This window comes from Pinus tabuliformis, chromosome 1_2 (genome assembly GCF_031772625.1).
Source record: "Pinus tabuliformis cultivar Carrire ecotype Pingquan chromosome 1_2, CPIR1, whole genome shotgun sequence".
Taxonomy (NCBI): domain Eukaryota; kingdom Viridiplantae; phylum Streptophyta; class Pinopsida; order Pinales; family Pinaceae; genus Pinus; species Pinus tabuliformis.
This window is the reverse complement of record NC_142298.1, coordinates 238,905,276-238,917,633: the sequence shown is the minus strand read 5'-3', so window position 1 is coordinate 238,917,633 and position 12,358 is coordinate 238,905,276.

The window sequence follows — 12,358 nt, the reverse complement described above, 5'->3', positions numbered from 1 at the left end:
GAGAGTGATTATGGGATTTTAATAAAGTTAAGAACTGATGTAAACCAAGCTTCACCAAAGATTGTGTAGCTATTGCCTTTGCAATGAAATTGTAGGACTATTTAATTTTCCTACCTCATAATGTGCGGGTTTTGACATTTGCGTGAATGGCAATTGTGTGGAGTTGGGTGAATGGAAACAACTCTTTTTGAAGATTCAATTTTTTTTAGAATTGTAGAGAATGTATGTTTGATGGAGATCAGACTTTGAATCCGAAAGATGATCGCACATGATTACCATGGAACTATGTTTTTGAGATTGGAGATGACTTTATGAAATGGATATAAATGTAAGTGTCCAAAACTTTTGTAATTTGGAGCAATAAGTGATTTTGTGGAGTGATAAGGATTGATTTTTCTTTCTCTGTAAGTTTGAAGTGATCGGTTTTTCAAAAGAAAGCTCATTGTTGTAGGAGGTTGAGTCAGTTTTTGAACGCATTTGCTTCCAAAATTTGCGAGCGTCAGATTCTCATTGTTTGAGAAAGCTTCAGTGGCAATGTTGTAAAAGATGAAAGATTGATGACCTTAATACTTAATAAAGACATATTATTTGTGGTGTTGATGTGTCCTAGATCCGCCCGAAATTGAATAAGGGGATCTTAGGTACACCATTTGTATGTTTGTGATGGCGGGTATTTCTATTGCTTCATGTTTTTGCTTATGATTTGTGTCTAGTTTTGACACGTAAATGATCTCATTTCATGCACACATAAAATACAATGCCAACAAGCACAACACCTGTAACAAAATAGCTGCAAGGAAGGATAATTAAGCTCAACACATGCATTTGCGTCACTACAACAAATAATCAAAGTTTTCAACATCGGAATTCTACCTCAACAAACAAATTCACTCAATACAATCAAGTTCATGAATCTGCAAACTCCAACATTTCAAAGCAAAGTCTACATCACTACAATCAAGTTAATGAATCTGTAAAGTTCAACATTTCAGAGCACAGTCTACATCAACATTATTGAACTTGTAATCAAACTCAAACTACATTGAATTGTAAGGGTGCATTCTAGGTTGAAATTGACACCCATGTTTTTGATTTGATCAAAAGTCAAGCGCGTCAATTCTCTTCAACTTAGTCAAATTAAGACAAGCGAATTCCTTGTTTTATGTGTGTCATTAAAATCATTTGTAAGATTTTTTGGGTCCATTTTCGACAGAGTTCGACACCCTTCCTTTAAAGCACAATCAAGTGAATGTACGAATTTTAACTCTAAAGCAAACAAGCAACAAGTTCACATCTCCTGCAAGCGAGCGTGAGTATTCATTCAAGCAATTTGCGTCAAAACAGTGCAAAGTTCAAACCTTCAAGCGAGCCAGAGTGAAGTTCATTGCAGCAACCATCAAAGCAACCAAACAAGTTCAACTCCACACCAATCAAGCAAGTTGAGATCGAAATCAAGCGAGCGTGGCTATTCCTTCAAGTGAGCGTGAAGTCATCAAGTAAGGCAAGTGAGCATTCACACAAACACGATCGTCATCAAGCGAGCGTGAATTCCAGAAATTAAACAAGAAAGTTCTACAACTCTAGCAAGTGTTCCTAGCAAGTGCAATAAGTAACAAATCAAGCGAGCATGCCATTCAAGTCCCATAGCAAGCGAGCCTGTCATGCAAGTAACAAAATCAAGTGAAACAGTTCAGAACACGACATCTACGACAAGAGAGCCTGATTTCAAGTGAGCAAGTTCAGATGGTGCAACATATTCAGTTTTCAAACATTCTTCACAGTTTGATCATCTCCAGTGATGAAGACATGGTGCACATCAACAAATAAAATCTTGCTAATCTTTCACGACATCTACGACAAACACATGAAACCATTGAGTTTCTTCGACTCGAGTCGCAACTTCAAAGGAATGAATTGTAAGAAAAGAGTGATACTTTCAAGTCTTTGAACCATCAAGATGATAAGTCATTCATACCAACAGCTTCAAGTGTCGAAGTTGTTCCAGTTCAAATTTCTTCCAAACCCATCATCAAGCCCTAGGAAGAAATTCAAAATAACAAGAATCGATGAGGCCTAGGATATGTCATTGATGACACCAACTTACATATCCCAGATTATTCCAAGCCAATTAAGTTTGTCAGTGTAGGATTTCTTGCACAACTCACCTCAGCCGGTTCTGAGATAGTTGCAAATAAACAGAATTGCACGCAACCTGAAGTTGAAGTCCAACCGAAATGTTCTCATTGTAAAAGAACCGGTCATATGGAAGATCCGTGTTTTGATCTCCATCCTTGTCACCATTGTGGCAAGCCCAATCATTTCTCAGAAAACTGTCGCAACCAACAAAAATCAGCTAGATTAAAGATACATTATGAATGGATCGATCCTTGGGAATGGTCATCCACAGTCAAAAGATTGTGTCAGTTCTACAACCAACTACAATCACACATAGTGCAGCCAACAGTGAACCGATGATGGTACTCTCATGCAAATAAACGAGGGAGTACAATAGTGAAACTATCCTACAACTGAAGGGGGGGAGTTTAGATATATTTTGGAGAAGATTGGCTCTCCTTTCAGCTAACAAAGGGGGAAATGTCAATGAAATTGACAAGTCGTTGTCAGATTGAAAGTCTCGACAACATCAGCGAAGCAGCCAGTGGGCATCTTCATCAGCCAGTGGGCATTTTTCTTCAGCAGTGAGCATCAAAAAATTCGCCAATGGGTGATCGACAACAAAAGTAGTAGTGAGCAGCTTTCATCATAGCAAAAGAAAAATTGAGTTGTTTTTCGACATCATCAGCCAGTGGGCGATTGTCATCAGCAAATACGCCAGTGGGCGTTCATCAAATTGTGTTAGTGGACATTGGATGTTGTTTTCAAGCAAAGGATAGTTGGATCCTTTTGTGGCTTGGCACATGATGGAGTTGTCAAGTGTCATTCAGAGATGAATCAGTCATGCAGCTGACTCAGTCTCTTCATATTGCAGTTTCTTCAGCATCCAGATTTGGTGGTTTTTTCAGGCAACGTTTTTGAGGATCAACATGAGAACTTGGAAGATGGTTCCTCATTCTTATTTTGGATTTATCATTGAAGGGGGGAATGTTAGCCTCTCTCACAAAGCAATAATAAATCCAAAAATAAATTAAATATTACAAGTTAGGAATTTGCGCCTAACCTTGGGTTGTTCCTCTAAGATAGGAGCTAGTTTAGGTAACTCCTACATTGGTGTGTGTTTGGTGAGAAATTATCTCAACCTGTTGAGAATGCAACAAGATGATGGAGCTTAGTGGAAAGGAGTCGCCTTCACTAAGTGGGCCCGCAGGAAAGTTATGGCGCAAAGTCTATTTTTAGACATATGGATCATGTCTATGAGTTGCAGGATGCTATTTATGGATGATTGGTCATGTTGGGAAAAATAGATGGACTTCTATTTTTGGATCACAGCAGGAGTGATCAGAGTCTATTTTTAGACTGCTAGTCAAAAATAGAAAAGTCAAATATTATTGTCTCATAATAATATTTAGACTATAAACTTTATCTTATCCTCTTGGAGCACTTCAGTTTTAGCTACAGATGTGGCACATGCAGCTGTCAGAAGGAAATACACTTTTCTTATGAGTCAGTTGAGCTATTGCATGCATGACATCAGTTAGAACTCATGCATGTGAGTTCTGTGGAGTTGGATGTGGAGTTGATGGAGTTGTGTTCAGTTTGACTTTGTTAAACTAGTTGTAATTAGTCTAACTACAAATAGATTAGTGATGAGTTATGTGAATTAATTATTAACTCATAATGCAACTGAAGAATACATCAGTTAACTCAGTGCATGTACAGTTCAGTGGAGACAGGTGTTAGAGGTTGAGATTGCTATCAGTTGTGACTATAGTTGTGCATGAGGTCTTGCACAAGCAATGTATTGAGTATGCCCATGAGAATTGCCCAGTAGAATAGCCTGTGCTCACGTGATTTCCAGTGTGAGTGATTCTCAGCAGGTATTGTGCAATAGAGGCAGGCAAAGCAGCGGAGAAGATTTGAACTTGTGACTTGTTCGGATCTGAGCTAGTTTTGTGTGTAACAGGTGGAGATAGTGCCGGATACTTGAGAGGAGTATTGTACTATGTAATGTTACATGTTCTCAATCATTAATATACAAATAGTGTGGGGTTTTCAGCTGTAAGCTTTCCCCGGGTTACATACTGTGTTAATGTGTGCATGCGATTGATGTTTCATTGTTTTTGATGCTGCTAAATTGATGATAAACGTAGAGGAGGTTATGTATTATGCATGTATTCTGCAATAGTGTATAATCGGGATAATCTATGTTGAATATGTGTTTATTATTCAAAATTTCTACATGGTATCGGAGTTGTTGATCATCAGATCTACTATTCAGAAAGTGTTTACATCTTATTTCTTCAGGCAGAGTCTGTAATTGGGTCAGGTAGCCTCTGGATTCATCCTTCCTTTGGAAGGTGAGATATCCGGTAAAAGCCCATAAAGTCAATCTCTGTACGAGAAATACTTTGTCTCACAAATCTTAGATCAGAGGCGGTTGAGTTTGGAGCTAGTGGAATTCGAATTTGCAGCAGTGTTTTCTTGGTGTCAACGTTGCAATGTCTTTCAACGGATTGCGATTAGAGTATGCTCTTGAGGGCAGCTCGAACTATATTGCATGGAAGGACAGGACGGAGGCGGTGTTGGATGATAATTGGCTGAAGGAGTTCATAGAGGCTGAGGTCCCAAAGCCTACTGATGCTGCCGTAGCTAAGGTTTGGCACAAGAAGACAACAAAGTGTCGAAGGATTCCGTTGGAGGGCGTGAAGGATCACATTGTGTCCAGCCTGCATGGTAAGGCTTCTCCATATTTGATGTGGAAAGCGTTAATAGATCTATTCCAAAGCAAGAGCAATCAGAGGAAGCTGGCGCTCAAAGATAAACTCAGAAACATCAAATGTGAGAAGGGTGACAGTATGCCCAAGTACCTCACGAAATTCACTCAGTGCAGAGATGAGCTGGGAAGTGTGGGGGTGACTGTCAATGATGAGGACTTGGTGAGCTTTTCTCTCCTTGGTCTTCCGAAGAGTTGGCACTCCTATCAGGATTCTGTCAATGGTTGGGAGGAATTGCCAGGATGGGAGAGACTTTGGTCAGATCTTGTGCAGGAGGAGATCAGGCAGAATACCAGGTACGGATCTTCATCAAAGGGAACTGATGAAGAAAATTGCGCTTTGGCTGCCAAAGCAAAGAAGGGGAAGAGCAAGAAAGCTTCTTAGTCTGGTGCGAAAGGCAAGAAGTAGGACATGTCGAAGGTGAAGTGTTTTCACTTTCACCAGCACGGACACTATGCCACTAATTGTCCACAGAAGAAGAAGAACAAGCAAGCTACTGGATCTGCAGCAGGAGAGGCTCTAGCCTCACAGTTTGAGCTTGATTTTTTATTGATCGCATGCTTGGTTTCAAGTGTGATGGGATCGGTGTGGTTCTTGGACAGTGGTGCATCTTTTCACATGACAGGAGATCGAGATTTGTTTTCTGATCTGGAAGACAAAGATCTTGGAGTGCACATCGAGATGGGCGATGATGGTAGATACAGTGCGACCGGTATCGATACCATTTCCTTTGAGAGGGAGTCTGGTAAACCCTTCGTATTGAAGGAAGTGATGCATGTTCCAGGATTGAAGAAGAATCTTATCTCTGTGGCGATGTTAGAAGACAAGGGATATGATGTTGTTTTCAGCGAGGGAAAGGCTTTCCTGCGCAGCAAGACAACTGGAGAAACCCGGAAGATAGGGGTTCGAGTGAGGAACCTTTATCAGTTGCATGTAGATGGATGCGCAACAATGGCATGCAAGGCAGAAGGATTGGTGAGCCGGGATGATGGCGAGCTGTGGCACAGGAGATTGGGTCACCTTCACCATGGAGCCTTGAAGATACTGCAGCAGATCACTACAGGGCTTCCTAAAGGCACTCTTGCGCAGTCAGATCAGTGCAAGGGGTGTACTTTGGGAAAGTTTGTGAAAGCCACCTTTCACGAGAAGGATAGTTGCGCCACGATGATCCTTGAGAGAATTCACACAGACGTGTGTGGACCTTTCTCAGTAGCTTCGACAACAAAACACATGTATTATGTGATTTTTGTTGATGATTTCTCTCGTAAGTGCTGGATCTTCTTCATGCAGAAGAAGAGCGAGACATACTCAAAGTTATGTGAGTTCAAAGCACTGGTCGAGAAGGAGTCGGGGAAGAAGGTGAAGGCTCTTAGGAGCGATAATTGTGGTGAATACATCTCTGGCGAGTTCAAGGATTTCTGCAGTGCAGAAGGGATTCGAAGAGAGCTCATAGCTCCCCATAACCCACAACAGAACGGGGTTGCTGAGCGAAAGAACAGAACGATCGTGGGTGCTGCACGGGCAATGTTGCATGATCAGAGCCTACCCCTTCACTTGTGGGAGGAAGCATGCAATACAACAGTATATGTGCAGAACCATTGTCCTGATAGGATACTTGGCATGAGTACACCTGAGGAGGCTTATTCTGGTAAGAAGCCTGATCTTTCTCATTTGAGGATTTTTGGTGCTAAGGTTTACATGCATGTGACGAAGGATGCCAGGAAGAATTTGGAGCCGACCGCAGAGGTTGGGATATTTGTGGGGTACATTGATACGCCCCACAACTATCGTGTGTATTTTCCAGACAGTGGTAAGACTGTTGTGCGATGGGATATAAAATTTCAGGAGGAGAAAGCCATGAAGTGTTCGCTTGAGAGGGAGCCACACTTGCATGTAGATGAGGAGCTATTAGTTCCTAAAGATGAGCTTCAGGACGTGGATCAGCCATAGGACGAGGTTCATGGAGTGGAAGAGACCACTCATGCAGCGCCAACCATCAGAGGGTGAAAGTGCTTGACAGAAGCTGAGCGACTGGCTCAATATGCAGAGAAAGTTGTAGGACCACCTATAGCCCAACGCAGGCAGAGAAAGTCACCTGATCAGTAGACTGGATACATGGCTCTTATGAGCAAATGTGTTGTGACTGAGCCATCCTCTTTCGAGGAAGTTGTGGAGGATCCCGCATGGGTAGACGCCATGGTGGAAGAGTATGATTCAATTGTCAGAAACAGTGCATGGGAGATTGTTCCTAGACCGGAAGGGAAATCAGTGGTGGGTTCGAGATGGATCTACAAAGTTAAGTAGGCAACTGATGGGAGTGTGGAGAAGTATAAGGCAAGATTTGTTGCCCGAGGCTTTTCACAGATAGAGGGGATCGATTATGAGGAGACCTTTGCACATGTCACAAGGTATTCTTCCATACAGATGATTCTTGCTCTCTCAGCGCAGATGGGGTGGCACATTCATCAGATGAATGTGAAGACTGTGTTCCTCAACAGAGTCATTGAGGAGGAGGTGTACATTGAGTAGCCCGAAGATTTTGATATCTTCAGCAGCGAGTCGCATGTGTGTAGGCTCAAGAGAGCGCTGTATGGGTTGAAACAAGCACCACATACACACGGATAGCCAGTTATTTCACCGGACTTGGATTCTCCAAGAGTGAGGTGGATCCTAACCTATACCAGATTGTGGTGGAGGGTAAGTTGCTTATCATTGTACTTTATGTAGATGATTTGATTCTAACGGGTGATGAGCTGTTGATACTTTCATGCAAGTATGATCTTGCTAAGGAGTTTGAGATGAAGGACTTGGGCCTCCTTCATTATTTCGTGAGATTGGAAATTTGGCAGCACAGTGATGGACTATTTGTTTCTCAGGGTAAGTATGCTCGGGAGACATTAGAGAAGTTCAACATGCATGGCTGCAAGCCTGTTGATACTCCTCTTCCTGGAGGTTGGAGGAAGGAGGATGCCACTTCGGCAGAAGAAGTGGATGCCACAGTTTATCGACAGTTGGTGGGGTCGCTTATGTATCTGGTCAATACACGACCTGATATATGTTATGCTGTTAACCAACTTTCACAAGCTATGGTTAAGCCTACCAAGCTCTTCTGGAAGGCGGGCAAGCATGTATTGTGTTATTTGAGAGGCACATCAGGATATGGTTTGTGGTACAAATAGGAGGATTAGGTGAAGCTATGTGGCTTCATAGATGCAGATTGGGCAAGGAGCCCAACGGACAGAAAGAGCACATCAGGAGGGGTCTTCAGTATCAGGTCGACAATAGTTTCTTGGTACAGCAGGAAGCAGAGATCCGTGGCACTCAGTTCAGCAGAGGTCGAGTATATGGCAGCCAGTTTGGCTGCATGCGAGGCTATATGGATGAGGAAGATCCTGGTCGGTTTATTCGGTTCTCACTTGGATCCTACTGTGATTTACTGTGATAACCAGAGTTGCATTAAACTCTCAGCTAATCCTGTATTTCATGATAGATCTAAGCATATTGACATTAGGTACCATCATATCAAAGATTGTGTGCAACAGAGAATCATGTTACTTTCATACATTCCAACGCAGGATCAGGATGGTGATATCTTGACGAAGGCGCTCACCAGGAGCAAATTTGGATACCACTGAGGCAGGATAGGGGTTGCTGATAATCCATATCTTGTTGAGAGGGAGTGTTGAGAATGAAACAAGATGATGGAGCTTAGTGGAAAGGAGTCGCCTTCACTAAGTGGGCCCGCAGGAAAATTATGGCGCAAAGTATATTTTTAGACATATGGATCATGTCTATGAGTTGCAGGATGCTGTTTATGGATGATTGGTCATGTTGGGAAAAATAGATGGACTTCTATTTTTGGATCACAACAGGAGTGATCAGAGTCTATTTTTAGACTGCTATTCAAAAATAGAAAAGTCAAATATTATTGTCTCATAATAATATTTAGACTATAAACTTTATCTTATCCTCTTGGAGCACTTCAGTTTGAGATACAGATGTGGCACATGCAACTGTGAGAAGGAAATATGATTTTCTTATGAGTCAATTGAGCTATTGGATGCATGACATCAATTAGAACTCATGCATGTGAGTTCTGTGGGGTTGGATGTGGAGTTGATGGAGTTGTGTTCGGTTTGACTTTGTTAAACTAGTTGTAATTAGTCTAACTGCAAATAGACTAGTTATGAGTTATGTGAATTAATTATTAACTCATAATGCAACTGAAGAATACATCAGTTAACTTAGTGCATGTACAGTTCAGTGGAGACAGGTGTTAGAGGTTGAGATTGCTATCAGTTGTGAGGTCTTGCACAAGCAATGTATTGAGTATGCCCATGAGAATTGCCTAGTATATGCCCAGTAGAATAGCCTGTGCTCACGTGATTTCCAGTGTGAGTGATTCTCAGCAGGTATTGTGCGATAGAGGCAGGCAAAGTAGTGGAGAAGTTTTGAACTTGTGACTTGTTCGGATCTGAGCTAGTTTTGTGTGTAACAGGTGGAGATAGTGCTGGATACTTGAGAGGAGTATTGTAATATGTAATGTTACATGTTATCAATCATTAATATACAGATAGTGTGGGGTTTTCAGCTGTAAGCTTTCCCCGGGTTACATAATGTGTTAATGTGTGCATGCGATTGATGTTTCATTGTTTTTGATGCTGCTAAATTGATGATCAATGTAGAGGAGGTTATGTATTATGCATGTATCGCAATAATGTATAATCGGGATAATCTCTGTTGAATATGTGTTTATTATTCAAAATTTCTACACAACCAAAGGTGTCTAAGATAACACGCACTATCTTGAGACACTGTCTATCATCTATTTATTTGTAACACTACATTCCTTTAATGAGAGATAATACTTGAGGAAGCATGAGGCTTTAGTCTTTTCCGCCAATATTTTGTGTCTGGTTTTTATGTGTGTTTTCTGTAATCTATTTGAGTTAATTTCATTTTTCAATACTTCAATATGGAAAGTATATGGGAATGCTCTCAGCGAATGATTATGCATTAGACAATGCTAACATGGACTTGTGCTCCCTGTACCATCGAGTATATAATGGGATACCCCGCTAGGTTTCTATCCTTTAGCCATAGGTAAACGAGTCAACCACCTTGTAAACATGATACACTGAACACAACGTTCAGGGAGATTGGCCACCGTATGTTAAGTCCTTGGTTTTGGCTAAGGTGTATATAGCCGTTCACGGGTACTTGGTAAACCCTCTTGCCTTGATTACGCCTTTTTGATTTATTTTTGTTAAAGTTCTAAAATCAATTAATTGACCATAGAAACACATCCTTCTTGTGGAAATACTCCTTAGTAGATCATAGGTTGATACCAATGACAACATTTCCCGGGTCTACCAACCAAGGAAATCCACCTGACAGGAATCCTATTCCTTTTCCTTCGTTTGGAAATGTTGGTGCTCCCTATATTGCAGCGTTGTCCCTTCCTTGATTCACCATTGGTTTGCCAATTTGGTTATTTTCGGCCTTGGTGATTCTGAGTGTCCAAACTGCTTTTCAACCAAGTTCTCCTCCACCTAAAAAACATCAACCTCATATTGATCCTAAATTTGACCCCTCACCTTCTTCGCCTATTTCTTCACCTTGTTCTTCCTCTTCGCCTAGTGAAAGTTTGGATTCTAGTAACCATGAAGCTAAGAAGAAGAAGAAGAAAAATAAGAAAGGGGGAAACTGAACAACCATATCTACAGATGGAATTGATGTAGAAAAATCTTCCAATCAACCCCCGAAAGTAAAATTCCCTTGCATGTTATGTAAGGGTGACCACCTTCTTCAAAGTTTTCCTAGAATTCCCAAAGTCTTAGAAGTGTGGACCACATGTTCACATCGTCCTTTGTCATCAGCCTCTGGAGTTCATGCTAGTGACAAAACTTCAACTAGTAATGATAAGCTCCATGGGAACAAGGGAAAAGTCAAATTTCCCTATCGGTTGTGTGAAGGTAATCATCCCATTCACATTTGTCCTCTTGTGGATGAAGCTTCCAAAGAGTTGGAAAACCCTACTTCTTCCCAGCCTCGTCTTCCATCTGGTTATCGAAAGCTTTCCCCTGATCTTCCACTAGTTGATCCAGTGATTGATCAAAAGTCATCTTTGGTCAACCCCGCTCTCTTTGAAATTGAGTCTCGTGAGTCACTTCTTGACCAACCATTGGTTGAGAAAACCATAGAATTGGTTCCATCTTTAGTTAACTGTAGCTTTCTAGTAGAGAGTGAACCTCGTACTGCTTAGGTTCTTCTGGTTTCTTCAGTTTCGAATGAATTGGAGGGAAATCATCCCATTCTCAAGGTGCATGAGAAAAATTATCCTGTTCTCATAGAGAAAGAGAGTAGCTCTCTTGTTCCTATGACACCCCCTCCAAGTAGTTTGGTCACTTATTTTTATTGGAGTAGATTAGAAGGATATTGTCTTTTGTCTTATTTGCCTTTCTAGATTACAGTACATGCTTACCATATGGTCATACCTAGCATAGTCATAGTGAGGGTGCAACTCTTAGCATCCTATCCTCAACTGCTTGGAAAGCTTTAGATTCTCCTAAGCTCCAGTCAACCGTTAGGAATCCTTCCTAAGTTACCTATTACTTTGGGAGGAAAGACTATATATATATATATGCGATGGTTGTCCAAGTCCATTTAGATTTTAATGTACTCCTTGGTCATGACTATGTTTACGTCATGGGAGCTCTTGTTTCCTCCCTCTTTCGAGTGATGTGTTTCCCGCATGAAGGAAGCATTATGATCATTGATCAACTTACATTCATTGGTCCTGAATCAATTACCCATCAACCAATCCCTAAATGGTTCTTATGTGCAAGCAGTATCACCCTCGCCACAGGTTAATTACGTGGCCATCTGTTCCATGCCCACATTTATTGATGATCTAGTAGGTGATGTAGTAAATCATGTACTAGGGGAATTGGAGCCTGATTTTTCATTTGGATCCTTGGACATGTATCCCTTCCAAAATTTTGTTCTCCCATCTAATGAGAACCTCTTGGAAGCCATGGCCTCTTTTGGTCCGTGATCATGAGAGTGGATCAAATTTCTTTTACTTGTGTCAAGCTCGTTAAAAAATGAAACAAATCTCCTTCCAATTCGAGTCTTTGATTAGATCTCGTAAAATCCCAGTCGAGTCTTTTCAGTAAACCTTCATTCCATCCCCCTGTTAGTAACTAGTAGTCTACTTAGGTGAATGCAATGGAGCTTGGTGGGCATGTACCTTGAATTGAGTCATTATGCTGGGGGGCATGCAAAATTTTTTGAGCATAGTTTATCTTTGTTTCAAGCTTGTGTAAAAATGAAACCAAATCTAAGCATAGTTTATCTTTGTTTCAAGCTTGTGTAAAAATGAAACCAAATCCAAGAATAGTTTCTTCCCATGTTTCAAGCTTGTGAAAAAATGAAACCATCTTCAAGTATACTCAAGCATAGTT